Below are 25,636 nucleotides of genomic sequence, written 5' to 3' on the forward strand. Positions count from 1 at the left end.
TATTGAACAGCGCATGTTCAATATTTTCTTCGTAATAATTTTTTTTTTTTCAAAAGAAAAATGTAATTATAGATTTAAAATTTAAATTTTAAAGTAAAAAAAATAAACTTAGTAATTTGTAAATTGATGTTAACGATAATTTTTCTTCCTCGATTAATGTAGAATAATGTTACCTAGGCTCTTTCTTTGTGTTGTTGTTTATAATATTTCTTAACAAAGAGTTTTCTGTATTCTCCTGCATTGAAATATATGAGAATTATAATGCCATTTATTTGTAAACGATTTTATTCCCTTTTAAAAATCGTTTAGTCGACCGCGACAATTGAATTTGATCTTGAAATTTTGCTTAATTTATTAATTTCATACAGCTTCTTTGTGCTATGTAATCGCATTTTTTAATATAAAATCTCTCCTTATTTGTACTGAAATTATTTCTTTACTTTTAAATATAATAATATTAATAATAAATACATTCAAAATCATTTTTGATAAATTTTGTTTTCACGCATTTGTTTAGAAATTATAATTTGTTAACACAGTTTGTCGGCTATGTAAACGATTATCTAAAATGAAAAGAAATTTGGAATGCATTATTGTGAAAATAATAAATTGTTTTACGAAACGAAGTTTAGAAATTAAATCGTTAATCGTTTGCGGCGGTGAATTATCCGTCTAAAATGTTCCTAATCTCGATACGGGAACCGAACTTGTTCAAATATTAATGAATTGTACATTGTAAATTAAACTGCCATTGTTGATATACGAGTTTATTTTTATCCTGTACTTCCCGTGTTTGCTTGCGGTATTTTTATTTAATTTTTTTTTTTCTTTAATAGTTTGTTAATGAAACATCTTATGAATAGTTCTAAACTTTTTCATGTAAATTGTTGTTTATTTATTAACCATTTCGGTTATACTCTGACACGTTTAAAAATTAAAATCTGTAAATTTTATTACGAGAAAATATTTACTTTATAACATTTCTAGTAACGAGTTTATAGATATAAAATGAGGAAAGAAAGTTATTTTGAGACAGATAATTCAAACCTCGACAAATTGATTTTAAAATTTTATATGACTAAGTTTCTCTTTAAATAAAAAGCATTACTCATAGAACTCAAATATTTCTGGTGAGATTTTCCTCTTAAAAGCACAACAAGTCCTCGCTTAACGTTGTTTTGTTATAATGTCGTCCAGAAAGGATACAAATGTATTTGTAATCGATAATCATTTACAGTTACTGTCGTTGAATTTTCTTACAAATGGTAAAATTGATTCCGTGAGGCGGAAAATAAATGTCGGAGGTTGCAAAGACGATCTAATTATAATAATATTAACCAAATAATGCCTTGTTTATATTATTTACGCGATAATAAAATTGGTTTCGTTATGTATATTTTCTTAACGTCGAAGTTTCCAAGAACTTGTTGACAATGCTAAGCGAGGACTGTGTATAAATTAACCAATTGTTTTAAGTTTTGTGTTACGTCTAGCCTATGATATTTGTTAAATTCATATTATTCTAGAATTTAATTGTCTTAGTTTTATAATCATTTTGTTTTAATGCCTTAAATATATTCATTTATGTATGTCAGATGTTTACACTGTCAGCATCTCGCATGTGAACATTGACATTACATCGACAGTGTAAATATCTGACGTTACATCTAATTTTTGGTGTAAACTTTGGAAAATTATTTACTTATTCTAATGGAAACTGCAAGAGAACTGTTCTATTCATTTATTATTATTTTAAACGATATTTTCTCTCTAAGTAGTTGATTATTCTTTACATAAATATAGCCAGAAATATTATATAGTACATGAATTATCATAATAACAATTAAATTTTTGTGTTCTGCCAACCATTAAAGTTTTCCCATTTTCCTACGTAATAAAATAGATTTTTATAGTTATGTTGTATTTTATATATTTTCAGCTTCCTCACTATTTATAAATAAATTTTTGAGATTAGCTCTTTTGCAATAGAAATAGGCCTCGGAGTCACTCACTTTTTTGAAGTATCCTCATTTTTTTCACATTTTTGGTCAATTCCACATGCTTAATTAAGATGTGGGACCAATCAAAAATAATTTTAAAGCCAAACGATCTGCCGAATTATCGGACTAGAATTTTCTGGAAAAAAATATTCGGCCCTGAGCGGGACTCAAAATCGCAACTTCTGCTTATTGTTATTAGGTTATAGGAAACAAAAATTCCTTTCGCGTATGTAAAAAGTCTTTCATGCACGTAAAAAAATCCCTCTCATTACAAATTCAGAAGCTAATATTGAGTAAAGTTATGTACTCATGCCATATTAGCCAAAAACCTAGTTCTTCATAGTTGCATTTCTGTTTACGGGGATTAAAAATAAGTATGTTAAGCATCCCTATGTTTTTGGCTGTTTTCTAAGAAAATCCCTTTGTAGGAGAAAACACTATGCCGAGGGATTAATTTCTCAAGCCGATAACACTGTTGTCGCTTCTAAATTTAAAATATATTGTAATTATTAAAATTAACACAAGATAACGGTGTAACCTCCTACCTCTGGACAAATTATTTCGTTTCTGACCATTTAATTGTTCCAATATTTTGGCAGATCATTTGGTTTTAATTAGCAATTGGGTCATGGAGTTGTCGTTTCACAAGAACATTTTCTATTTTATTTATCTTTAAATGATTTTCATAAACGTGAGTTAAATAGAATAAAGTTATTTTAATGATTTCATAGAATATTGTTAACATTTAATTACGTCTATACATTTCTAAATGTATGTTTAAATTGACGACAAGTATAATTATTCCATATAGTAAGTATTATTAATCTCTTCTCTTATGCTGATTATAATTGTGTGTTAATTGAGAGACTAAAAAAGTAAACAAAAATGTAAATTCATATTTACACATCGAATCTTTTAATTTATTTAATAAATTTTTAGTGTTGTAAAAAGTAAAACGCGTTATTGCTTGCAGGAAAAATTTTCACATGCTTCCCAATAGGTTAACAACATTGTAATAATGATACTTTTTATTTATCTGCAAGAAAAAGTTTCTTGTTATTTATGAAAATATTAGTAAAACATTATTTTACTTATACTATTTGGCAATGCTGATGTGGAACAGGGATTTTCAATTTCATGCTGGGCACTTCCTCCCGATAGAGAGTCAATGTCAGAAAGAGTGCTTAAATCAGAAAAATGTAGAAGAAAGTGAAATACACATGACAGGCCAAGTTTTGTTAAAAGCAGCAAACAAAAAAAAAACTGGAGAAGGCCATTAACAGCAAAGAGCATGAAAGTACGGGCAGCACACGTAATGCTTGTTAGTGTTAAAAGTGTTCAAAAGCAAGAGGAGCCAAAAAAGAAGGAAGCTGAAAATATCCAGAATAATCAGAATGAAAGAACATCATTATTTTCCATTACTGATTATTAACAGATGCCAAAAACTTTTTAAGTATTCGTGGTTTACTGGAAATACAGTAGCTCCTTGTTATATCGCGCTTGTCGGGAGACAAAGAAAAAGTGCGATATAATCGAGTACTAAAAATTCTGGCTTCTTCTAAACAGAACATAAATGCTATGCAATCTCTATCCTCCATTCTTTCATCAGCAAGTGCTTTTGATATAAAATAAGTTTAGTTTTTCAATACTGAACTTTATTCTTGGTTATATCGCATTAATTGACGTTACGTGAGCATCAATACCATCAACGCCATAAATGGGCGTTGGTGGAGAATTGTAAGAATTCTCACATTTGTAAGAATGTGGATTTCCACATTCTTACAAATCAAATCCACTAAACTAATCTAGAGAGAGAGAGTTTCCATATTTATTTGAGTTAAATATAATACTCATTTCGGTTCCCTATTTTTTTCTGAATCGTTGGCGGGGTTTGGCCGCCGTTTCTTGCTTTTGGCAGGAAAGTCTTTCGGTTTAGACACAAACTTTCTCGAGAATTCGGTTTCCAGTTCCAGTATTGAGCGTTTGTGATTTGGTCTTATGGGATTTCGTTCGTCCAATAATTAGTATGATTCGAGTCACTTGAGGAGAGAAGCAACAAGGAACTTTCTTGTTGGGTTGATATCAAAGTCAACATCTTTCCTCGGGAACTTCCTTCTAAGACGAAAGGAAGGCCCTCTGTGACTCCTAAGTACAAACAAAAAGGTTTTGTTTGTTAAAGTTTTTAAATTTTATCAATTTAAGCAAAAAGTATCAGCCTTAGATTCTCTCAGATTTGTATAACTAGTAATCAAAATATACTCTGAATTATTCCACCTGAACACTGTTAATCAGAATTTATGTACGCCTAAACCTACTTTGGAATATTATGGTATCGTAACTGGGAAAATACTCATTTGATTTGTAAGAATGTGGATTTCAGTCTTTTCAAAATAAACATGTCTATCAGAGAGTCTTAATTGAATTCCAGTGAGATTTAATTTGAAATAAAACTTTCGAACTAACATTTTCAATCTACAAATTGGGATCTTCAGGTCCTCTTGCAGGAGTTCAGTTAAGGTTTTTTGATAGATATGTTTATTGCCGAATTATTTAGTCTCCCAATTGATATTGGAGAACTCCAGTTTCAAATAATTTTTTTTCTCAAACATTTCTAAATTGTTTAATTTAAAAATTATTTTCCATTAAAATACCAGTTTGAATATTAATTAATGATGAGCGTAATCATTATTTTTCTCCAAATTATTAATCAACTTAGTAGATTTAGATTATGATGATAATTATTTGGAAAAATTATCATCAGAACATAATTTCCAGCCTTTATCTCATAATTATCATCATATTTGAAAATAGTTTTTAAGATTGTAATACATTTTGTCATTTCTCTTTATTTTTTCAGAACTTAACAGCTAATTGTAAGCAGATATACCATAAATTATGGCATGTATAAGTCGACGCTTTAAGCTCGAAAAGCCTCCAATGTACACGTATATACCACGTCCACATTTCACTTCCCGCTTACCGAATGTCTAGAAGTAAATTTATACGGCAAATAAGACTAAGACGAATTTTTGAGATCGACCAGATACGGGCTGACTTATACGCGATAATTTATGGTATACAAAAATGTTGGGGAATAATAATTAATTTATTAATAATGATGCATTACAATAAGTAGGTTTTAATAAACATTTTGCATATCCAGGGCTTAAGGTGACTCTCTTTTTTAGCTTTTTTATCTTTTTTTCATAGCTTTTCTCTTTTTTAGCTTTTTCTGAGAAAAACTCACTTTTTTAGCTTTTTTCACTTCCCATGTGAAATTTTTTTTTCGTAAATGCACTCAGGAGCGAAATAGCAACCAGCACTTCCCCGTATGCCTTATGGACTGTGCGCAACATGTTAAGGCACTGTCATACACACATGTAGTGTACTACATTTATATAGCCTAACAAAACAAGGAGCTTCCCAAAGCTTGATACTCTGCACATGCTGTAAGAATTTGCACGTGGGTTCTCCTTGCTTGTATCTTTGTGAAATACCAATCTCCGCAGCGCTTCGATATAATCACGCTGCATTAAGTCAAGTACACTTCTAGTTCGGCGTTAAAAGTGATTTTTATACAGTATTATTTTTAGCATTTGTATTTATTTAAGTGCAGTGGACAAAAGAAAGAAATAGATTTTTATTTAATACTAACAGTAAAAACTCATGTTTTAGCAACGGAAAATCGTATAGAACCCAATACTTTCTGAAGTAAGTTGCTAAGCAAACTTCTTCCCAACTGCCTGCTATTCTTTAGCTTAAACGATGGCATTTACTCGTTTTTGACTACCGTAGAAAAACCGAAAAAATAATTGTTGAGCAATAATAAATTTGATTTCTACTGTTATTATTAAATAAAATGTTGTAGGACACTCGTTTCAAAGCTTGTATCTTTCTAGCACTCTGTAAAATTAAAGATCGAGCGAATCTCGTGCCAGGAAATACAAGATTTTAAACTAATATCCTAAATATTAATAACTTCTGTAGAGACAATCTTTAGACAAAGACAAAAGTTTGGTTTTAAGTGGGTGCTTATATATTTGGCATGCACCATGGTTTTCTGCATTCTAACGGTGTCCTTCATTTTCCATTTCGACAAACTATAAAACTCTTCATGCACGTGCGCATTCGAACAGCTGCGGTCAATCCGGCACCAAATTAAAAAATTAATTTGTAAATATTTAGCGTCGAAAAACCGCTATTTTCACTTTAATCTAGCTTTTCGATATGCTTCTAGTCGAACTCAGTCAAAAAATTAATTTAATTATAATTTATTGAAGATTTTAATATTTTAATATTAGGAAAGTAATTAGCATAAATTACATGGTGTCATGTCTCATCTTCGCTCCCGTTCAAGTTTATTGTCCTATACACGCGCCGATGTTTGTTTTTACTTCTGCTGGGGTTTTATTTCAACCTCGACCATTTGGTTACGCAAAGTGGGGAGACGGGCATCATGTGATCGCGTACCTGACTTTTTACAAGTTTCCTTACCTCGAAAGAAACTTATACTTTTTCTTGATTTTAATTATTATTAATTAACTTTTTTGATGGATTCTTATATCCTTGTATTATCTAAAGTTGCAGATATCAATGCGTAAAACTTTATTTAAAAAATTGTTTTTCTTATATTTTAAAATTCAAAAATAAATTAAATATCGGAAATGCTAAACTATAAGTACAGTGTGTTTTACATTATCATTGCGAACAGATACAGCCAATTATTTTATAAACGTATTTATTATTTCAATTTTTATAAATTATTTAATTTGATGCGACGTAATCAATTAATTACTGTGGCGCTTTAACATGGGCGTAGCCAGGAAAGGGCATGGGTGGGCACACCCCCCAGTTAACCTGGTGCCCCTCCCCAGAAAATTACAGCTTCTACTAGGCCCCCCATAACAACGCGTTAATTAATATGGAGGCGAGACTCGATTCAATTATTTTTTCATTTCAGACATTAATTACAGTGTTATTTTAATGTAATTGTATACATAATGTATGTTTATTATAATTAATAAATCTATATAGGAATAATATCTGTGTCTAATAAAACAAAGCGATTATAAAAATGCAAAGTGTGCGTTCCATCTTGATCTTTTGTGAGCGAAATTTCATGATTTTAATTTTTTAAAAATGAGGTTTTTATTTATAATTTCTGTAATTTGATCTATAAGAGCAAAAAACTAAACTTATCAAATATCAACTCTTTGTAAATAATTTCATTATTTGCTTATTAACGTCAGATTTGTTAAATTTCATGGGATTGTATATTTTTCAACTTGAGGGTAGTAGAAAGCTTTGTATATTTTCTCCCGTGAAAGTAATAGACTCTGCCGGTTCCCCACTGTGAAGGACAACAAACTGCTAAATGTTTAATTACATTGTTTTCATAAACTCTCTTCTCTGTCAGTTGTGGGTCCAATGACTAACAAATTGTTTTATTGCATTCAGGGGAATAGATTTGGAGACTAGTATTACCAGTAATGAATGCTGTAATTTTATTTTTAATCATTAAAAAAATATTGATAAAATTACCAAATAAATGATTGGGTCACAATTACTAGTGGTATTGCTATATAACAGAGGTGGGCAAATGAGATTCCGAGAGCCACATGTGGCTCTTTTTGAATTTTATGTGGCTCTTGCTGAAAGTGTTAATTTCTGCTTTTTATTATTATTTTTACAGTTTTATTTCCACAGTTTTGTGAAAATATGTTTATTAAAAAAATTCAATACTTGTTCTATATTATATAATACAATCCAGGTACAGAATAAAAAAGTACAGAACTGCAGCTCCCATGCATTTTGCAAAACCTACATTTCGGCTCCCACTGAACTTTTGCTTGCCCACCCCTGCTATATAATGAACATGCAACCCACTGATTCTGCCAGAAGTTGTTTTTTTTTCTTTAATTACATTTTTTTTAATGAAGAAATCAAAAAATGTACCTTGAAATAAATGGCATTTGAAATTTGGCATGTTATATGGAAACACATTCTGGTAGTTATGTTACTATTCCATTTGCTTTGCTGTGTAACGGTGGAAATTCTGTACGGGGCACATGAAAACTTAATGCGGACCTGTTCTGGCTTAATGCAGTCTTACTGGTCACTTTTCTGGAGTATAAACTCAGCCTAACTATTTTCATATTTAATCTTATCAGTCCACTTAATAATCAATCTAATATCATATGCAATGTTATTGATACAAAATATGTGTTCGTTTGTGTGTTTTTTTTAATAACGCCTGTTTTCGTTCATTTTAACACTATTAGCTTTTTTAGCTTTTTTTCAGTGTGAACTCTCTTTTCTCACTTTTTTTTATCGCCATGACTGCTAAGCCCTGCATATCTGTAAAACTAATCTTACTAAAGAAATTTTGAGTGCCTGGTTCATCACATTTTATGGAATACAAATTTAGAATCTCACATTCTTATCAATTTAAAATTATTAAATTGCAAAAATGATTAACTTGCAAATCTAACAATTATTGCAATTTAAAAGGATTAAGTAACGAAATACCATATTCTATATAAAAATGTTAAGAATCGTGGCATTACAGCAAGTTTCTTAGTTTGTATCTTAGTATTTGTAGATAAGAGGGATTCTTGAAAATATTAAACTTCGTAATAAATCCTAATTACTTATAAATTGTTTTCCTATAAAATAAATAAATCAATCAAAACCCTTATTTAGGAATTAGGATCCGTGGAGAGTTGTTTATCCGAATCAATTGGGGACCGGGGTTGTTCGGATAACCGATTATGTACGAAAAAATATTTTAACCTATCCGACGTTGAAATTTTTCTCTGTTGCGTGTCGAATTTTTATCGATTTTAAGCCTAACGAAAATTTTTATAATAATAATCGAGGCTATCATATCGTTAAAAATCATTTCTTTATTTTGTACAAACAAAATAAATATATTGAAAAATATAAAAACATAAAAATTATACTTTAGAAGTTAATCTAGTATCAAAAACGTTTGATTCGGCACGACACATTCCGACCGGAAAGTGTTCGGATAACCGGGGTTCTTATAAACGACTCTCTACTGTAATTTTTATATGAAGTGTGCAATGCCATAATGTTGTAAATGCCATTTTTCTCTAAATATATTTTATTGAAGAAATGAATTCTAAACAATGTTTTCTGCTGCAAAAAAAAAAAAATATATTGTGGTGATAGTGGCACTGTATGTGGCTGTATTTTGAAGTTAAATTTATGCGCAAACCTTACGGCATTGCACGTTTTATGAATTATTAAATCTACCTGTGAAATACGTAAATGCACACTAGTTTACAAGTACACAAAAATCACACATGCAATTTCTATTTTTATACTAACTTGTAAGTTTGGAAAAAGTTAAAATTTTTATGATACAGATAATTAATTTTTTTATATATATGAAAATAAGGTTACTAAAAAGCAAACAATGCTTTATTAAAACTTTTTTGTGAATGTACAGTACAAGATGAACTGTAACTAATGGTAATAAATGTATTAGTACTGAAAGTATCTAATGTAACAAAGATTGAAAGCCAAGTCTCAATAAACATATCTCATAAAACCTGTGTAAAGTAATTAGTGTCTTATGTGCCTAGGGAAAAAATATTTTGACAAGAAAAATTTAGAATTAGCTAACACAGAGTGTATTCAAATACAAATTTCTGAAAAGAAATCAATGATGATTAGTTATATGCAAAGAAAGATCTTGCATTATAGGAGGCTCCTATAATTCAAGATAAAAGGTTAACACTCCTATGAGGAGCTTAATGCAAAGTATGAAATATAAAATAGGAGTCTGTCTACTTTTACCGACTCTGACTCCTCCGGCAGCGAATTTGCTTTCGATTCGTTCCTTTGCCAGTTGCAGCCGTAGCAGAGATAAGAACGAGTTCAAAATGCATTCAATGCTATTAGAAATCGGCTTGGGAATTTAGAGCGAGCGAGGTATTCAGTATTATGACATCTCTGATGTAAGAATGTAAAAATAGGCTCTAACTCCTTCCCTACAGGTTTTTGATCTGTTTATTGGGAGTTTTAATTTTAGGTATGTTTAGGTTTTAAGTTACATAACTGACATTAATTACCAACAGCTCGGGATTCACCTTGTATAAACACCTAAGCTCTTTTGGGCTTTCTTCAATTCATCTTCGAAATACACTTTATCCAAGTGCTCGAGATGAGTCGATCAAAAACTTGAAAGTTCTTGAATGTTAGATATTTATAGAAGAAAGCTCCAATAATGTATAATTTTTGTTTTTATTCTCTAGATTTTGGAATCTGCTTGGCTTTTTGTTGCAATTATCAGTTGATTCCATTTTATTCCATCTGATATTAAAGCCTCCAGTTCATGAATTTTAATTTATTAGTATCATTTAAGGTTGTTATCATTGTTTTTATTTGTAGATTTGTTTGCTTTTTAGTTTATATTGCAACTTGTGTGTCCTTTCTGTCACAATCTATGTACTGTACTTGTGCTTTTGTTTGCCCTATTATTTGATAAATGCTGAGTTTTGGGCCAAATAGATCCATTCCTAATATACCGTATTTACTCGGGTGTAAGACGAGGTTTTCGTTCATTTTTCACTGCTTCAAAAACCTAGGTTTTCTTATATGCCCGAGCGAAGGATTCTTCGCGTTTTTGCAATAACTTCTGCGAACCGTATATAGTTCGTGCTGCCGTTGTAGGTCTACAGTCTATTTATCCTAAGTTGGAACCTATTGTAAACAAATTAAAACACATCCCGTTTGTTTATTGGTTTACTCCCGCGTTCATCAATTAAAAACTGTGTTGCATCTTATTTTTCCCAGATAATAGTTCCCTGTTACTTATAAAATCATTAATGAAATACAAACCACCTAGCATTGGTTATAAATGTAGTTATTTCGTATATGTTAAATTGTTAATTTTAATGAGTATTAGCACGTTCCGAATCATTAAAAATAAATTTTTTCCGATCATGCTTATTATATGAATCAAGTGAGGACTGACTATACTAATTTGCAGAAATTATAAATGACTTATCAGAAAAATGTTTGGTCTCTGACCACAATGTTTTAAATTATATAGAGCAATAGTTTCCAGGCCTTTTTCTGCAATTTCGTTTGATCATTAACAAATTTTCCTGGCCTCGACATTAAACGTATACTTAATTTATCCGTTTAGTTTTCTTAAACGTTAAAATGATTATAAATATAGTTATTTCGACTGTAAATTAGATTATACTTAAAGAAAATTTACTATTAATATTAACATACATCTTAGTTTCAATATTAATTAAATAAAATTTAATTATTTGTTGGAATTTGTTCAGTTGTGTTATATCAGAAAACTTGTACAGTGTGTGTGTATGTTCTTATCATACAAATATTTTTTGCTTTGGAGAGGGAAATGTATTTTGATACTAAAAGAATTTACAAAAGAGAAATAATGGGGTAATTTATTTAAATAAGTTGGTTTAATTGTATACGGGTGACTTTCCAGGAACGAGAAAACTGTCGGAAAAGCCACGAAACGATAAAAACTTTATGGGAGTAGAATGTTATTAGTCGGTTAATCGCGTGTCGTTAGTAGTGCCGATATCGAAATAAATGTTTGTTCTAATTGCGTCGGACAAATAGCTTTCCCTTTCCCCCCAAAAAATATTTTTTGTCGCCTAGATCATCACCTTAGCTATACCAGTCTACAGTTAATATGTATATTAAAGTAAGAAAAATTGTAAATATATATGTATACGAATAAAATTGTCTCGCATTTATTTTTGACGAGTCCGAAAAATGCATCGTCGTAATTTGGCACCGTAAAAATTTAATTTTGTCTCCCTTAATTATTTTTGAATTTTTAAGATGTTAAAGACAATTTGAATTAAATGTAAACTTTTATTTAACTCATTATTAATTAACAGAAATGATTATTATTATTATTATTTTAATCATAAAATTGTCAAAATAAAATTTTATCAGTTTTATGATTAAAAACTTTTTTCATGTATTTCTATTTAGTACTACTATAATTAAGTTGTACGAATTTCAATTGAATATATTCGATTAATTCATAATTTTCAAAAATTAAATTAAATATTACTCGATTTTTATTTAATTTGATGTGTAATTTCAGTAATTTATTTTTTTAACTTTGTGTATTAAATATCGAAATTATTCTCGAAATATTGAGTTAATATTAATGTAAAAACGGCTCCTGTCTCTCTTTTTTAAATACGTTTTTACGTAACGTCAAATGTTTCACGGCGGAAAGAAATCGATGTAAAGGAACTGGAATGTTAAGCTTTATGTTGAATTTTTAATTAATTACAATATCCTGTATAGATATATACGTATATGTAATTTTAGTTTTTCAGTATATATAAGAAAGCATAATTTAATAATCTGAATGGTCTTTTAGAGATGAAGATGATTGCTTATATCCTATTTTAATGTTATAAAATTTTGCTTAATGTAAAGACAATTGCATCGTTTCTTTAATATTTTATTATTTAATTTATTCACGAAATATTAGCCGATAAAATGCGAATCGTATATTTATTATAATTGGTTATACGTACGAATCGCTATTATTTAATTACTGCTCGATACAGTTATTTACAATATTGTATTTTTTCGTCAGTTGTAAATTAACATAGTGCTGTGTTTTATTTTTTAATATAGTTTCTGTAATATCTTATTAATTTATTATGCATAATTTGTTGCTTTTTATTGTCTTGTGGATTATTTATTATAATTATAAATTAAGTTTGATGTTATAAGAAGTGTCTTTCGATCATTTTTCAGTATTAGATGTAAGCAGTATGAAGTGTCCTTATGTATTATTTTTAGGATCGACAAACTTCCAGCTGGATGAAGCATCTGCAATTTCCCGGACAGATTTTCGTCGTTACAGTGTTTTACGTATCGTGGACAGCGTCGCCAAAATAGCAAGACGTCTGTGGATCTTCGGGAATTTTGGATTTCGAAACCAGAACTTCGTGCTGACAGTTGGAGTACACACACGTACCGTGCAGAAATCTATATATCTTCATGTAGACGTCATAGAACAGTTGATTTGTAGTTTCACTGATATTAGTATGTAATTTGTTTTAATTGTCTTTTATATATATATTTTTTTTCTTCTGTACTGTGTATCAATTAATTAAAATTGATTGTTCTGGGAAACATTTTAGCTATGTAATGAATATTTTGATCTGTTTACAAACACTGATGCACTGTTTTTTTTTATAAATTAATGTAATTAATTTTGTGATTTTGTTGTTTATGTATAATCTCTTCAGAGAAAGAAGACATGAAATGTTTAGTCAAATTGCACTAAGCCAGTTACTTAACAAGTATAAATCAGTGGAAAATATCTTTATCTTTCTATGATTTACATTGCGTTTAATTACAGAATGAAAATTTTTAACTTTTAAACATTAGTATAGTAGTCCCATTATCCATCGATTAACGATCGCAAGCGGAAATAAAAATCTATTATATAATTACTAACGCCGACTTATGATTCCGTGCTAAATTTTTATGAAGTGTTTTTATCTAAAAAAAAATTATTTTAAGAAATTAAAGAAAACTTTTAAATGTTTCTTTATTCTATAAAAGTAATAAAAGTTGGGTATATCATATAATAATGCATAGATGTCTTTACAAAGTGAATCTTTTAAATACTTTTGTTAGTTAAAAAAAACAGTAATTTATAATTTAGAATTAATGCTAAATTTAGTAAAACATTAAATTATAAAATTCATTTATGTTCTTAAAGAAACTGTCTTATCTTCTTTGTTTATGTAGACTGGTTATCATTGTTGCTTTCGTCATTTATCCAAATGTAAAAATGAAACCGTACTGTTCGTACAATCTTATAAAAGAGGATAATTTAACATTTCTGATTTATAATTTTAAAAAATTATTTTGGTTATTACCTTGATACAAAGAAATAATGGATTTCAGTAAATCATATAAAGGAGTTAATGAAATTTTATAGTGATATAATATGAAAATGCAGCAACCGGTAACAAATACTGTAAGAAAATTTTTTAACTTTAAATAGAAAAAAAATCAACTTTATAATATTGAGAATGTCGATTTTTCGAACGGCTAATATGAAAATGTTCATTCTATTTAACAGATTTTTTTCTTCGGAGTTTTTTAAACAAATCACGTTCTTGAAATTGTATGTAGTCTTTTTTTTGTTTGTTTGTTTGTCTGTGAAAAGTAAATCTGAAAAAATCTGAATAATTGACTGTTCTCTTCAGTTTAATAAAAAAAATATATATATTTTATTTTTAAAAACTGAACTCTTTTTCCCAGACATTCCCACAAAAAGATATATTATTTACAATAATTAATGAAACAATATTTTACATCATTTAGAATAATTAGGTCATTCAATTTATATAATTGTTTCTTTAGGATTATATATTTATGATTCTGAAAGTAAAATGTAGTTAAAGGTACTATTAAATTTATAACATGAAATAAGGATAAATTTTTCTGCATTATACAAAATGATTTATTTTGCATATAATATGATACATTTGACTAGAATAAGACATCAGTTTTGGAATTGAATTGTTACACATTTCAGAAAAGTGAAATTGCAACACCATGAAGGAATGGACAATGCAGGACCAGTAGAGATGTGACGTATGCAAGTGATTAAAAGAACAAACGAGATAGGCAACAGACACCTAGTTATTCAGTAAGGGATATGGTTTCCACTGTTAACTATACAGGCTACTGTATGGCAAAAGCATACTATAAATGAAGCGATTAGTGGTTGCCAAAGATATTCTTTGCCAAGCTGCATCCCACTGTGGTGTACATGTCATCATCTACAGTATGTGGCAGTGGTCCCGTTGCACTTGTGTCGGATGGTGTTCCTCGTGTATTCGATGGGAAAGAGATCTGGTGAGGCTACAGGCCAGGGAAGGATGTAAATTCCATTTGGGGTGATGAAAGTTTGCCTTATGATGTGCAGTTGGGCATTGTCTTGCCGGAACACCGTGTCGGGCGTGGCCTGCACCGGGGGCCAAATCACTGGCCCCACAATTTTTTTGACGTGCCGATCTGCTGTCAGAGTACCAGAAATGAGCAACGGGGTCGTTTTCCGATTGAACGTGATGCCCCCAAACCACGAGGCCGGTGTGAAACTCGGCAAAAAGGGCCGGCACATAGCATTCCTAGGGATATTGCCACATCTGTCACATCATTCCTCCACAGACAGAAGTGAGATTCATCCATAAACAATACTTGATGCCATTTAGTGGTCCAGTTGCAATGGCGAAAACATCTCGCCAGCATACACGGTCTTATTCTCCAGCCACTAACTGGTGATATTCACCACTGTTGTCTCCAAGGCATTTTCTATGTTTTTTGAAAGTTCGGTGGCCACAAACTGTTGCCGATAGCATTTACGGCTCAAGCCGACAGATAGTCTTCATAGCCCAAAACTAGATACCACATGCAAACTTAATTTGCATGTGGTATCTAGTATAGGTGAAAGCGATATGCAAACTTTATTTGCATATCACTCTCACCTCTATTGGTCCTGCAGTTTGCATGTGGCTCTGTGCATTCCTTTGTGGTGTTGCAATTTCATTTTAGAGGAGTGTAATTTGAAAATATCACACGACAATAAACTTGTTTTAGATTAACTGTTGTAATTTAATGGAGAATACAAGTATAAGAACAGATTGAAAAATAAATCAAATCAAATCACAAGATATTATCAATGTCAGGAGAAAATTTTCTGTATTAATTGACTTTTGTTTATCTTGGTAAATTAATAATAGTAATTTTAATTAGAATAATTTTGGTATTATTTGCTATTAAAAACTGTTAAATTTAAATTACAAAATATATATTAAAATGTTAGCATTTTAAACAATTTAAAAGTTGATGATTTATCAAAATGCTTATATTGTTGTTTACAATTTTATTTGTTTTATATAAATTTTATCATTTAATTTTAATGGCAAAATTTATATTAACAACAATCAAAAATAATCAAAACAGTGTTTGATATCCAAGAAATCAAGATTTCTTAAATTCTTGAGATATCAAAACTCTCTTGATTTTAAATATGAAATATTTTTAAAAGTATGCTTAAATGTGGTCTAGTTTAGTAACACAATCTGCTAAATCCATTATGTTTGAGTAAAAATCTCATGCTTTATATACAAATTTTTTTTTTTGATAAATTCAAAATATATTGTATAATGTTGGCATCTGTCGGCTTGAGCCGTAAATGCCATATAATTTTTTAAGCCTGAAAAAGTATCACCAAAATAGATGCATATATTGATTTATATGGCAGTCATGAAATGTGAACTCGTAGCATAGAGCGGTAAACAAGTGGAATGGTTCTCCTAACAAGTTGTGTGTAGTGGTACACAGACTCTAGCAGACCACAAATACTTCCTGCAAAAATTCAATGCTTGGTAAATTTATTTAACGTAAAGACGGACTACAGAAGAACGTAGCGGACCGGCCACCACCAGAAAAAAGAAGGGGAAGACCAAGTAAGTTTTGAATAGAAGGAATTATATCAACAATGGAAAGGAGAGGTTTAGTAGATGGACAGCAGATTGATAGAGTTGGAGGTTTGAAATTAGAAGGTTTTAACAGATACCACTTGGTACAACATTATAGATATAAATCAATTTATCAGTAATCAGTACTGGTAATTTGATATTTATTACCAGTAAATTTTTGTGATAATTTTATAAGCCAAATATTTATTTGTATACACTTTCACGTATATTTACATTTTTATATATGAAAGACGAAGGGGCATAAAATGTTTTTATTTAAACTGTAAAAGTAGTCATTTATCTTTTAGATTTAAAATGGGAGAGAATTGCAAGTAATAAAGTATCATATTACAGCACTATGCAAGACAGTTTGGAAATTTGTTTCTTTACCCTAATGCTTAGAGCACAATGATTATTTTAATTGTCAAAATAAAACACTTATTTGAATGTAAGAAATTACATTGGCTACTTTTTAATCACAGCAGCTAAAAAATTTTTTTTCAGGCAATGAAATTGTTGCTTCTTAGAATTCTTAGAACAAAGGAAATTCAATTGAACAGAGTGCACTAGTGATTGTTAAGTGACCAACTCACCAAATAGTTGGCAACTAAACAGTCACTAGTACACCAGTTTTTGCAATTAGAGTTTAAAATTTAAAAATGACCCAATAATTTAACTTCAAAATATTACTTTTACTTTATCATTTTCTGGTAACGAAAAAAAGTCAATAAAGTTGCTGTGTCTAGATGCCAGAAACTAAAAGAAAATTAATATAATACTAAAATTCAGTATGAATGAACACTGTTCCCAAACATTTAAGTTTGAAAATTATACTTTGCCATTTGCATCAGTGCTGGAAGTAAGGGAATACTGCAGTGTTCTATTAACATAAACTGTACTGTAAACTGGTCATGGTGCCAAGCTGTGTAAACTGTTAATATTTTACTGGAGGTATTGATTTAGCTTGAATGTGTTTTACCAGTAGTTGTGATGTACAGTAGAGTTATTACCAAGATAACTTACTGTTGATTTTCAGTAGATCCATAAAATATCACATATAGTATATTGTGTAGAAAAATATTAGATAATGTCTCAAAGTCGTGTTAGATGCTTTTGCCATAAGACTACTGTATACCATATTTCTAGCCTAGCAGTAGCCTACTTTACAGCAGCTTTATATTCAGTTGAATTATGCAGTGGGTATAGATTAAAACCAGAATTTTTAGTTGAAAACCCCCGAGTTTAACTTGCACTTTGGCATTAGAGTTACTAACTCTCCTTTGGGGGTTGGCATACACTGCAGTAAATTTTAAAGCAGTGATTTACTGAAGAATGATATTGACATTTTTTTGAATATTTTTAAAGTGTAATATATTATGGTAATGCTTGTCTAGAGTAACTATGTTTATCACCTAAACCAGGACAACTAGTCAGAGTGATTGAAAAATGAGTCTAAAAATGGCTAAACTTTGTTTCTAAAATATGATTAATGTATTGACTTTTATATATATATATTATATTTCATTAGGAAACCTAAAATGGTTCTATTTAAATTTTTTATTCTATTTTTGAGGACTGTCCCTGACAAAACCTTCCAAGACCCCTCACTTAAGCGTAAATTTGCATAAAATAGTTAACCCCCATTAATTATTTCCTATGTTGACATCGGCGGCGTAACTAGTCTTTTATGCGCCCAGTGCGAGCTTCTATAACTACGCCCCAAAACTATGATATAAAACTTGGTCCAGGTCATTTCTACGCCCGGTGCCCGGGCACCGCCCTAGTTATGGCACTGGTTAACATACCTCACATTTTTGTATAAATAATACAAAAACTGTATTAACAATAAATAGCACGATAACGTAAATCAGTGGTGTCAAAACTACGACCCGGGCCAAATCCCATTGGCGGAAGTTGTTAATCCGGCCCAAACATATTTGACACTTCATTTATAAATATTAGAAAATAGGTCTACTTTTTGTGCATAAGAAATATACAAAATGTGTGTACCCCACCTATCTGCAACTTACGCACAGTTTGACTTGCCAATCAAAAATTTTGGGCACTACTACTGCCGCAAATCATTAAACAATTTTAATTCTGTTTCTCTCCAAACAAACATGGATTGTACTCTCCCTTTGTTTCCTTACAGACATCATCTTGAATGATGATGATAATTAAAGTGCAAGCACACTGCTTAAATTCGCACATGACTGGATGATTGTTGCTGCATAAGCAGTATGCTACAGTAGTGTAGACATATTCTTTCTTCTGACATATCATCAGACGGAAGAATAGAGAATAGTTCATAAGTAGTCCATCTTGAAGATCAGTTTCATGGGAGATGAGGTAATGGCTAGACATCAGGAGTAGAGGATGCAGAAGCTCTGGATCTACAGTTGATGATATCTATCCTTTTGAAGAACTTAGTGATTGGTAGATGTTCTGTTTCTTCACTTTGTTGAAGACTTGCTACAGAGGCTGCATGTATTTGGTTATTGCCCCGGTGACTTAATGGATTGTTTCATCCAACAATCACAGTCCATTGTTGTTATAATTGAACCATAATTATAATTTCTGTATTTACTAGAGATCTTCTCACCAGGACATTACTAGAGATGACACTACTTTTTTGACATTGCTAATTTCTGGGCTTAAAAACTTAGGATCACTCAACAATGGATAATTTTATTCAAAAACTTATTGAACGGCAGTCATTTTTGAATAGTTTTTAATTAGGAAACAAGCAACAAAAAATAAAATTTGATTTCTACAGAGAACCGTTTTACGTAAAACTTTGCAGGGTGTAAGTATTCCACGTAACAGTTTTAGGATCAAAATGACTGATGTAAATGTTAATTAAAATCTGTAAATTCTGATGGATTGATACCATGTGTTGTTAATACAGCGAAAAGGTTAATCTCGCACGAGAAAAGTTCACTGTATTTAATAAGAGATGAGATATTTTAGTGCAATGAGAAGTTGACCAAAAAAAAGAGGCACTTATAGTGTGTGTGATTTTTCAAAGTTGTGTAATTTTAATTGGAAATCAGAAAAATGCAAGTTTCTCACTATGAAAAAGATGCGTGGAAAGTACATGGGTAAGTTTCATATATTTCTTACAGTTTAAATTACTAGTATAATAACTAGCAGATTAAATGGGATTGGTATATTCTTGTAATCTGCTATCATTTTCATTAAAATACAATAATAAAAATCTTTGCTTTCAACATTGTCGTCTTCTCTTTATTAAAGATAAATTCTATAACTACAAGATGTGTGTAGTACATGATTGACAGCTTTTTCTATCCACTGATAATCAACTTGTATGAAAAAGCTAATACCATTAATATACTCTTTCCCTTTGGGGAATTATTTTATCCCTCTATTTGCATTACCAATAATAATAGTTATGCGCTACATACGAGAGGTACGAACTCCTACTTCTAGGGTTGACTTACGAAAGTGTCGTTATTTATGACGTCGCACGCCGACGATATCGTTAATTATAGCAATTTAAAGAAATGACTTGTGGTAGATACTGTGTACACATACACGAGACTATGTAATTATTCTAAATAATAATATTTAGCATGGTAATCTGTTACTCAAAAACTCACCGGGAAAAGTTTTAGCCATTTGAATGGCGTGTACTCTTTAATCTTTATACGTGAAATAATTCATCAATTAAATTAAAAAATAGCAGGAGTAAGTGGGGGGTATTGGTATCACCCCTAAAGAAAAAGTGGTCCTTACCGAATACTAATAGTGCAGGCACAAAAAATTCTGTATAAACATAATTTGTGATCTATTCTTTCATTTGACCTATAAAAACAGCAAATTGTCCTAACACGTTCTGTCCACAAATACCGTATTTACTCGCATCTAGGACGAGGTGTAACTTTAAAGATTAAAATAAAATTAGAATTGTATTAATAAATCTAATCTCGTTTAATCACAAGTAAAATATCAAATGAACGTAAATGCACACGCTTTCCCGCAAAACTTTAAGGAAAAACCTTGTAAAATCGACAACAATTTGTTCGTGTAAAGCCGGACAATCGGGAACCTCTTTTTTTTGCCAGTTCTTAACAATCGAATCCACTCTCCGTCGATTACACTTAGGAGATTCTCCGAAATCTGATTTCCGAATAATCATCTGTTTTCACCTGGGAATGGATTAAAATTTATATCGTGCTCCCGTGTGATTTTGGAATTTCAATCTGGAATTCGATTTCCTTTTCTTATTGCTATTCATCTTTACTCCTACAAGAACGATTCAAACGACCCAGATAAATGAATAAAAACCTCGTCTTACATGCGAGTAAATACGGTAATAAAATTTGTAGGATGACGGTTCGACTACACCACGCCAAGCGGATGAACTACGGAACACTGGTGATCGGTCGTGGGTTCGAGCCATTATGTTAGGGTTTAGTTTAAATAAGGGCCGGTTTCCCTTAAAAGACTTCGAAAGGCATCGCCTGTGTCACGTTACAACGTACGAATAAACACCGCTCCGGGGTCGAATAACCCCAGAAATATTACACGGAGTGGTCCTTCGGATATATCTGGCCCCATCCTTTACCATCCGGATGCCCTCATTATGGCCTGGTTAAACCCATAATAGATTTGCTAAAGAGGATCTCTCGAGCCAACAGTGGAAAAAAAAAGCTAGCAGTCGGTAATGCCGCCAGAATTTACAATACAGAATTATCTACTAATAGTGGCAGTAAATTTGAACCATTTTTCAATATTTATAGCAATGTAATGCCTTCAACTGCACGTTTGTAATTGTAGCCGCCCTTTTGGCAACGTTACTGGATTTCTGATGTACATGTACCGCAAACTAGTTTGATGGTGGCGCTAATATCCTACTTTCCCACATTATTAAACCCACCGGATCTCGAAATTAAAAAGCGTGACGTCAGACGAGTCACGTAATCAACTTTTAGAAACATTTTAACACGTTGCTTCACGCTGATTTTTGAAAACCTGTTTAAAAGTCGGCTCCAGAATGCCACCAAGATATTTGTGTTGGTTCCGGGCCTTTTTTTTATATTGGCCGGAATGTACTAGCAGTTACTAAAAAAGTGGGACAGGCCACCTTACTACGACGCATTTTACGAGTTTGAAAAGTTGGAAAGGAAAGCTGCAACAGTTATAACAGCGCATACAGTTCACTTCATATTTGTAAATTATCGTAGGAACATTTTTATAGAAAGTACAGTAACTGGAAGAATAGTTGTTTATTTTTTATACCGTCTGTTCCGTTAGAGTACATTCAGAAATTCAGCAGCAACTAGGTCGAGACACCAATGTTCATTGTGTAGCCGCCATATTGGTTCCTTAGTTCCTTAGATTTGAAACTGCACGGAATTCCTTTTAAAATTTCATATAGAGGTTACTTTGACATATAATTAAAAGCTTTGTCAATGGTTCGTTGGATACAGTACGAAGATTTATTCGGTTTCCGGAAGTCACGTTATTTCAATTGAAAATTTTCTGAAAGGGAGTTAAATTGATGACCGGCACGATTCTGTTGTTAGCAGGATAAATATGATTTATAGGGGCAAGACTACTATAATCGAGACGGCATATATATTAAATTAAAAATATGATTAGAATTGCAGCCCGGCTCTGTGACCATATCACAATATTATTTGTAACCAGCGATTACTTATTAAACCATTGCAAATTCAACTTTGTACTATATTCTGCAAATTTTAACAATAGACACTACATTTTATTCCTAAATTGAAAAAGTGCCATTGCAGTACAAAGATATGTTCTATTATATTGGGATGAAAAGTGTATATGATTTTATTCTAAGCCGGCTGGAAATCGAAAGGTGTAACCGCGGGTTTAGGGAAGATTTTGGGTATTATAGTGCTGTACGTGTCTAGTTTCGTCAGCAAGAAAACGGAACCTCCTTACGCCTTTTTGCTGACTAAATTTTACAATTCGGTGTCTAACATCGAACCATTTAAAACAGGTAACAAGAAATCCAGTTAATTGAGATGGGAAAAAAAACAGATCCAAATTTGCTCTATACAGTATACTCTACCACAAAGGAACCAATATGGCGACTGTCGTTGTATCGTGTTTATAGACCTTCGAAGCAGAGGCATTCACGTCTTTTCGGCTAGACCTCCCGTTGTCCGAATTAACGAGGTCTTTTCTCCGACGAGATGGATATACCGTAGTTTTATCATCTCGGCTGTACACACAGGTTACACTGCCGAAAAGAATATATCAAAACTTAACGAAACCACACTATTAACATTTTCTTCCTTTTATTTATGGTCTCTTTGCGCAATTTTTTTTCCTTTGCAACTTCCATCGTCGCCATTTTACCGCTGCCGTTGCGCGGAAGTCAGGTTGTCGAACTGCGTGTGAAGGGACGTATAGTACCTCTACCAGAGGGGATTATTTTTACATTCTTCAGGCCCTGCGGTAAATATAGAGCTAGTGGAAGGAACGACGAAACTAGATCGAGGCGCCTCTAGCGGCGACGCCGGGTAACAGAATCGGGGCTACAAAGCCGGCGCCAGTGTTGTTGCATCTGGTACTTTTGTATTAATCTAGTACCTTTTTAATTGTTTCAGTACCAAGATACCCAACACCATTTCCCTAACTATTCATGAAATCCTAATACCTTTCCTTTCAATTTAGTACCTTTCAAAACATTTATTTTTATTCTCTTTTCTATATTTTGGCAGTGAATAGATGTTTTTATTGCTTCCTCATTCAGCAGTTGAACGTATTTTTTTTTACAATTAAATTTAATAAAAGCTAAACTACAAAATCGAGTTCTTACCGATTCCCGTGAAGCACTGTTAATATCAAAGGAGCTACTTAAAAGCAATAACGATAAAATGTCACACTTGGAAATCATACAAAAACATTCTAGTGAGGAAGATTCTGATGATGACGATCTTACCAGTGATTTTTCAATGTGATAATTTTAAAGTTTAGTATTTCCAGGGCTTAAAGCAGTCATGGCAATAAAAAAAAAGTGAGAAAAGAGAGTTCACCCTGAAAAAAGCTAAAAAAGCTAATAGTGTTAAAATGAACGAAAACAGGCGTTATTAAAAAAAACACACAAACGAACACATATTTTGTATCAATAACATTGCATATGATATTAGATTGATTATTAAGTGGACTGATAAGATTAAATTTGAAAATAGGCTGAGTTTATACTCCAGAAAAGTGACCAGTAAGACTGCATTAAGCCAGAACAGGCCCACATTAAGTTTTCATGTGCCCCGTACAGAATTCCCACCGTTTTTTTTTTTAACTCTTTCCGCCTTGTGGGCACTAAGAGGGCCTCTTATAGACGGCCCATTATGGGTTCGGCCAGGCCCACAATGGGGCGACCGGGTGGTGAGGGACGGGGCCCGACATATCCGAACGGACCCCCCCGAAAAATTCCTGGGGATTATTCGACCCGTTCGGATTCGATCCCGGGTCCCCCAGAGCGGTAGGCTGCCACCTTGACCGCTCGGCCATCCGGCCGTCAGAATTCCCACCGTTACACAGCAAAGTAAATGGAATAGTAACATAACTACCAGAATGTGTTTCCATATAACATGCCAAATTTCAAATGCCATTTATTTCAAGGTACATTTTTTGATTTCTTCATAAAAAAATGTAATTAAAAAAGAAAAAAAACAACTTCTGGCAGAATCAGTGGGTCGTATGTTCATTATATAGCAGGGGTGGGCAAGCAAAAGTTCAGTGGGAACCGAAATGTAGGTTTTGCAAAATGCATGGGAGCCGCAGTTCTGTACTTTTTTTCTGTACTGCAGTTCTGTACCTGGATTTTATTATATAATATAGAACAAGTATTGAATTTTTTTAATAAACATATTTTCACAAAATTGTGGAAATAAAACTGTAAAAATAATAATAAAAAGCAGAAATTAACACTTTCGGCAAGAGCCACATAAAATTCAAAAAGAGCCGCATTTGCCCATGTCTGTTATATAGCAATACCACTAGTAATTGTGACCCAATCATTTATTTGGTAATTTTATCAATATTTTTTAAATGATTAAAAATAAAATTACAGCATTCATTACTGGTAATACTAGTCTCCAAATCTATTCCCCTGAATACAATAAAACAATTTGTTAGTCATTGGACCCACAACTTGACAGAGAAGAGTTTATGAAAACAATGTAATTAAACATTTAGCAGTTTGTTGTCCTTCACAGTGGGGAACCGGCAGAGTCTATTACTTTCACGGGAGAAAATATACAAAGTAGTGATGTAACGAATAGTTTATTCGGCCAGGAGCGTGGCCAAATGGCCGAATATTCGGCTTGATTAACGCACATATAAAAATTAGCGCGCAAACCTCATTATGCAAGGATCGCGCACCCTGCTCTCTATTGGCCCGATGTCACCGATTTTTTCTTCCAGTAGGTCTAAATTATTTAAATTAATTAATTAAACTATAATTATTAAAGTTAATAAGAAATAGCATCTAACTCCAGTATTAAATTATTTCGTAATTAAATATTATTATAGCCTTTATCTAGCCCGATATCTTATGGCATTGATGGCGTGTAGGTTAGAATGTTCGGGCATCAATGTTATTGTTTAGTTAATGTTGTATTCGCTTATATTTTAATATTTTTTACGACATTCTAAAATGATTTACGAAACGTTTTATTGAAACTTATCGTATTTAAAGAAAGAATTATTTATCTATTTCTAGAAGATGAGTAACTAATATATAATTTATTTTATATATAAAGCAAAGAATGAGCATTTCCCGTTATATGCAAAAGATAACATTTGAAATCATGTTAATTTTAAAAATATTGACAAAATCAATACCAACAAAGCTTCACGAATAGAAACACCCCAATAATATATTTGAACTGTTCCACAACTGGGGAGAAACTAGACCATAAATCTCTTCACTTAAGTATACCCTTAGGGTACTATTCAGTATACAAATACGTAGTAAAAACAAAATTTTAGTGCTTAATTAAAGAGTTATAACTTAAAAAGATCGATTGCAAATAAAATAACTTATAACTTACATCTAAATACCAACAACTGCCGAATCGT

General features: G+C 31.6%; 1 protein-coding gene across 10 annotated transcripts in view; it reads left to right on the forward strand.

Moving 5' to 3' along the window:
- Positions 1 to 13,197, forward strand: part of LOC136975786 (cleavage and polyadenylation specificity factor subunit 6-like) — a 105,601-nt gene extending 92,404 nt beyond the window's left edge. For 9 of the 10 annotated variants that reach the window (XM_067270909.1, XM_067270926.1, XM_067270966.1 and 6 more), the window contains one exon: positions 12,846 to 13,197. The gene's annotated coding sequence lies outside the window, so the exon portion shown is untranslated. Of the gene's footprint in view, positions 1 to 12,800 lie in introns of all 10 variants that reach the window. The other variant, XM_067270918.1, reaches the window with a different exon arrangement.
- The last annotated feature ends 12,439 nt before the right edge of the window (positions 13,198 to 25,636 follow it).

The sequence above is a fragment of the Centruroides vittatus genome, unplaced genomic scaffold, assembly GCF_030686945.1.
Source record: "Centruroides vittatus isolate TY-2023 unplaced genomic scaffold, ASM3068694v2 contig_1090, whole genome shotgun sequence".
NCBI lineage: Eukaryota > Metazoa > Arthropoda > Arachnida > Scorpiones > Buthidae > Centruroides > Centruroides vittatus.